Source organism: Xyrauchen texanus, chromosome 29, assembly GCF_025860055.1.
Source record: "Xyrauchen texanus isolate HMW12.3.18 chromosome 29, RBS_HiC_50CHRs, whole genome shotgun sequence".
NCBI classification, from domain to species: Eukaryota; Metazoa; Chordata; class Actinopteri; order Cypriniformes; family Catostomidae; genus Xyrauchen; species Xyrauchen texanus.
The window spans coordinates 22318115-22324713 of NC_068304.1; positions in this window are offsets into that span (position 1 = coordinate 22318115).

The following is a 6599-nucleotide window of genomic DNA, read 5'->3' on the forward strand; positions in this document are numbered from 1 at the left end:
GGGGAATGCAGGAATGTGGAGGAAGATGATAATCCTGCACTCTCACTGGTTTCTCATTCCAACAATTTCCTGGAATATAGAAGAGAAATTACTTTTGAATACATATATTGGTGACTCAACTGACCTGTAAGGTATTTTGAAAAGAAAAGGTGTTTGGAAACTGCTGTTTGACCTGTTGGTGTTCCCACCTGGCTTCTTAACCTGCTTAACCAACAGAGCTTCCCTGGTGAACCAGCATCACCAGAAAGACCATATAGTTGAACAGAAAATGTTTTTCATTTTTCTTTCTTTTTTTCCTTTCCTTGTGTGTGTGTGTGTGGCTATGCTGGTCCAGCATCAAACCAATTCAAGCTGGTCTAAGATAGTCTTTTCAGCTGAGTCACCCAATCTGATTTGCTCTCTGTCACTCCAACAGCATATTTACAATTTTCTACACTTGATTTTTATTAAAGAAATGAACTGACCAGAAACATATTAAAAATATCTGTCTGACATCTACAGTAACTTGGTTCTCTTTTCTGCCTCATTGGTGTGCTTATACACAAAGTATTAAACCTGCTAAACCAGATATTTGCTAGATAAGAACCTGCTGAGGCGTTAAGTCGGTTCAGTGACTCTAAATTCAGTGCCTGTGAAACAGAAACTTGAGCAACAATTTAGATGGTTTTCGTTTAAGTCATCCTTTCTTATATGACTCATGGTGATCTTATATCGTCATAGGAAGACAGAGGCAGGGAGGATAGAGGGAGCTTTCATTCTATTCTTGACACCAAAATGCACATAGCCAAGTGGTAAAGCTGGTGTTAACACTGCATGAAAAACCCATTCACAGCTGGGTGAAGCTTTTATAAGGCTCTGAGCTCTTACATATGAATAAACACACATTTTACATGCATAACTGAATATTGATCCTTTAACACTCACTCACAGTGCATTTGTTTTTTTCCCACTGTAACTAAGGATCTGTTCATCACCTAGAACTGTGTGGATCATTTGCCTAGTGAGAGTGCCATGCAGTTTTTAGCTGCTTAAGTATTGGATGCCTAAGAATGTGAGCTATTCAAGAGAGGTCTGTTTAGTACAAGCTGATAAGATATATAATACTCCTACCTCTACTCTTCCTTAGACCTCATGTGTTCAGGAGAAAATAGAGTGAATTTGCACTTGAATTATCAGTAATTGTTGTCATCATGGCCCGAGCATGTACAGTGGCCACACAAAGTATTTGGACACTTTTGGACAATTAAGTTGCACTTAAAATGTATAATTATTATTAAAAGTCATTTAAAAAAATTCAGTATGGGGTTCAATACAAGAAGGACAGGAGAATTAAGGAGGTAAAGGCTTTTTATTTCACAACAAATTTGATCAAAGATAGGGAAATAACATCAGAATAATGATACTGACATATAGCCTGACAGAATCTTATATCACAGCAGATGTTTAAACAAGACAAAGCATTTTTCTCAGGCACTTTAGTTATCAAAACATGTCCCTGCCTGTTGCCAGTAGGTGGCGCTATGACTTTAACTGAATATTGGCACGTAGATGTATTCAAGCCAAGACTGTTAGCAAACATGTGAAGTTTTGGGCAGATGGGACATTGTATGTTTGAGTTACAACAACTTCCTGTTTCATGGCGAAACATCGACATTTGTCAGGCCACCACGGACACGCAGTTCAAAGAAAACTCAAAAGCTTCGCAATTTAGTATTGCCATGGCCTTAAGATTAGTCTGATATGTTGATCTGATTTAATCTGTAGGAGGAGTATGTTAAAGTACGGGGCCTGGAAATGGCAAAAACTGAGCAAAAATTGAAGAGAAAAACCACAATGGCTGCCTTCCTGTTGAGTTTAGGGCATGGGTCCAAGAGACCTATCTAGTTTTTGTAGATATTGGCATGTTATACATTTGTACAGATGTTCGTACGTGTAGGTGAAACGTAGCGTAAAGCGCACATTGTTAAAAGTTTGTAGGTGGCGCTATCAAGCCATTTTGCCACACCTAATTCAGAAACCCATATCAGATGTACATTTTCGCCACTTCTGATGTGTGTGCAAAGTTTAATGAGTTTTCGAATGTGTTTAGGCCCTCAAAAATGCGATTCATTTGGGCAAAAAATTATAAACGCCAAGAAGAACAATAGGGTCCTTGCATCATCGGTGCTCGGGCCCTAAATATCTGGGATATAGTGAGGCATTTACAATAGAAGTCAATGGGGCCAATCTGTAAACGTTAAAATACTTGCTGTTTCAAAAGTATAGCCACTAGACAAACAATGCGCATGTTAATATGATTTTAGTATAAAATCTCTTACTAAGCTTTTCTGTGTAAATTTATGTTATATCCGCTTTTACAACTCATTGCCATGATGACAATTCACACCCTCTAACACTCTAAAATGACCAGAAAAATGTCAATTTAAACTACTTTACATACAATACTCAAATAATACATTTTTAACATAAAAAATATTGTAAGTGCTTTCATAAAATTGTAAGCTTCGAATAAGTGCCTCATTGTAACCTTAATTTCTTTCAGTAAAAGGAAATTGTTTTTTGTGGTAATCAATATTATTCCACAATGCTGTCGATTGAGCTTAACTTTTATTGAAACCGGTATTTTAAATTTTTGCTTGAAAAATGTGTTTGTGCTTTCTTTCTTTAAAATAAATATCACTTGGTTTGATATTTTGTTGTATAATGCAAATAAATTTGTACATTCGAATTGTGACGTATCCTTTTTGTAGGAAAAGCATTCTGTTTACAGGGACAGAAATTATGTGTTGATTGACTTATTAACAATCTGTCAGCAAATGTGTCAGTTTACTTCCTGTTCTTAAAATAAGTGTCTACGGCCACATTTTTGAGCAAGAATATCATAGTCATTATGATTTACTTTAGGGTCCTTCAAACCGGATATAACTAGTTGGTGTAGACAACTGACATTATGACAAGAGGACACGTCAAACAACCTGTCACAATAAATTGGATAGTTCTCTCATACCTCAGCTGAATGGGCAAACATTCCAACCATACCTGTCTGGAATCACAACTATTTGTTTGTTCTCTGACCACACATTGAACTGTTCTCCTGATTGATATCCTTCCCAATTATGCCTTGTAGACACCTGAGTGAGTGTAATCAAACAAAAAGTCACGTAGCACAATTGATGGAGATCCAAACATGATACGATTACTATTTTAAATAAATAAATAAACTCTATTTAAATAGTCTGTAGTGGGGTCTAATGTTGTATTTAAATGTTATATTATGAATTCACGCCTTATTAGTTCCCTCAATTTTCAAACAAATATAGATGATGTGACATGGAGCCCAATTCACAAAAGTGAATTGTACTCTACACCTCATTACATTTCTAATGTTTATTGGAGTATCTGTCAGGAATGCAAAAATGAAAACAAATATTTTAATTTAAACTTTAAGGAATGTTGCAGGTTTGAGACAAGTTAAGCTCAATCGAAAGCATTTGAGGCATAAAGTTGATTACAACAAAAATAATTTTGACTCTTCGCTCATTTCTTTAAAAAGTTAAAAATGGTGGTTACATTAAGGCAGTTACAATGGAACTGAATGGGGCCAGTCTATGAATGTTAAAATACACACCGTTTCAAAAGCATAGCCACAAGACATAAACATGATTTGACATGATTAACATTAGTTAACATGATTTTAGTGTGATAAAATCAGGGAATTACCAGTGTTTCACCATGTACCAGGTTACAGGGTTTGATGTCATTACTTCGCCATGACAATTAAGTTGATGATTAAGTTAAAATCAAATCTTGTTGTTGTGCTTTTAAAATGTGTAATTTAATATTAATGGATTGGTCCCATTCACCTCCATTGTAACTGCCTTACTGTAACAACGATTTTTCTTTTTTTAAATAAACGAGGGAAGAGTTGTTTTTTATTATGATTAATTATTATTTTCTTTTTTTTTATATAATCAACATAATGCCACAAATGCTGTTGATTGATCTGAACATTTATTGAACCTGGACCTTCCTTTAAGATCTCACTTTGAGCTATTTCGGCAGAGTTACAAGCATCTGAAATTACCTGACAAGTAATGCGCTCAGTTTATCCATAGATTACCATTAAAACGTGATGAGAACATAAAGGCTTTCCTTGCTCTGAGGAGCACTGGAAATGGAATGGTCAATATAGACCAGCCTTCATTAATGTTTGATGAAAAAAAAGGCTGGTGATATATTTAATACTGGGTCAGAACCAGGGACACTCAGTACTGCTAATATCTTCAGAGAGCAATGTACAGGTTGTAAGGGAAATGATGTGGAATGTTTGTGTGAGTTTCAAAGAGGTGTGTGAGCATTTGTGTGTGAGGAATGCTGTCAGACTGGCCGGTATACACTCCGCTTTGAGGACTCTGCTTTCCCCTGGCTCTCCCACATCCCTCAGCAGGTTACCAGACCCAAGCCGTCAGCCGTCAGCATTTCAGTTGCCTACAAAACATTCCAGAGGAATTCTTGTATGATTGGCTTTTAGCTTGAGACCAGTGCTCACACATCTTATAACAACAATCAGATCTGTGATAAGATAAATGATGAATGAGGCTAACTTTCTGCCTAACATTATTTTCCACAAAAGAAAGAATGTCATACAGATTTAGAACAGCAACCCAAGTTGTTGAGTAATTGATGACAGAATTTTCATTTGTGGGTGACTTTTCCCTTTAAGACTGATCTGGAAAATAGAAGGATGCCCTCCTGAGCATAGCCTGTGGGCATACCTTAAAATCATTCTTTCTTCCAGGCAAATTCCTCTTTACTTAAAAGGCATGACACCCAAGGTGGTTGACTTTCTAGTCAGCTAGTTATGCATAGTAAGTTTCTACTTCCCAGGCCTGTATCATCAAAATTAGCCACAGGTCTCCCTAATGAAATCTGAGAGCTCAGGCTAGAATTTGGAACGTCACCTGGTCACCATGTTTATATCTCTGTATCAGCTGCCCTTTGTCCTAGTTTAAGATGAGAGGGTGTTTTTCTGTGTGTGTTAGTGGTTGTGAACAGGTGTCTGACGAGATCAGTTAAAATCTGTTTTGTGTCTAGAAGTCACTTAACACTCTCTGACAAGTACCAAACTAAAGCAAGAGAGAGAGTGTGAATGAGGAAAGATAGTGTGTGTGAGAGAGATCAATGTGTGGATTAACAGATGACTTTGAACTTTGACTTTGAACTCATATTTGTAGTAAGTGGTCATCATTAGTGTATGTGTGTTTAATCAAGTGCACGTTATTGTTACTCAACAACTCTGGTGTCACAAGAAGCAGTGAAGCTCTGCCACCTAGTGGTATCAGTGTTTAATGTTTATTCACAGTCCTGTGATTTGATCATCATCAGCATGACAAAATGCTAATAATATAATCTATGTCTTGAAGATGCACTCAGTAATTTCTTTCAGTTAAAAAAAGTTATACGCATAAATAAATTAAAAGTACTTTATAAAAATATGTATAAGTCTTGTGCACTCCCGTGCAGTCTTTATAGGTCCGTGTAACGCTTTAAAGTAAAACCAATCCAAATACAAAAATAGAAATACGGTTTGAAACTTTCATTATTCATTTTTCCAGTTAATTCATAAATGGATAATTTACTCTTCCCTCTCATTGTCTTCAATTTATTCTTTTTCTAAATTATGACTTTAGAAATACATTTTAAATAAATTATTTATCACAAATTTTCTCTTTTAAAATTTTTGCGACGTGCAATTTGCTGTGCGCTATACCATTATCACGAGGGTGTGGTTTGGAGGAACAGACTGCATCGATGTTCAGGAATCGTGTAATAAATTTCCACTGTTATGCCGACGAAACACAACTTTAGATTTCTTCGAAATTTTCCAAATTAGCTGAGTGTATCAATTAAATCAAAGATTGGACGGCCAGAAATGTCCTTCTACTTAATTATAACAAAAATAGGTACTAATTATTGGACCAAAAACCTATAAAAATAAGCTTCTAATATATGAATTGACTATTGATGTTGTTATGATTCAGACAAGGGCAGACGAGGAGTGAGGATCTAAATGCAGTTTTTAATAAAGGAACAAACGGTGAACAGGATAACTAAAAATAACTAAACAATACAGGGAACAAACAAAACATCCACGAGGGGAAAAAAAAGTATAAACTTGAGAAACATCCACTGAGAACACGGGCAGGAGAAACATAGAGGACAACCATAACATTATTTGAGGACCGACAATGAATGAACAAACAACAGGGTTTAAATACAGAAGGGTGATGATGATTAAATTACATACAGGTGAGAACAATGACAATGGCAGTGATGAGGGCAGGGGATTATGGGAAGTGTAGTTCGGGACAGGTGACAGGGGCGAAACACTGAGCAGACAATGGGGAATCGTGACATAACCCCCCTGGGGAGCGGATTCCAGACGCTCCTAAAAAAAATGAAAAAACCCACAAAAACAAAAAACAAAATTGTCCAAGGAGTGAAGGGGGGGGGCAGGCAGACCAAGAAGGGCACGAGGGGCAAACAGGCAGTCCAAAGGGGTCACAAAGGGCAAACAGGCAGTCCACAGAGGGCACAAG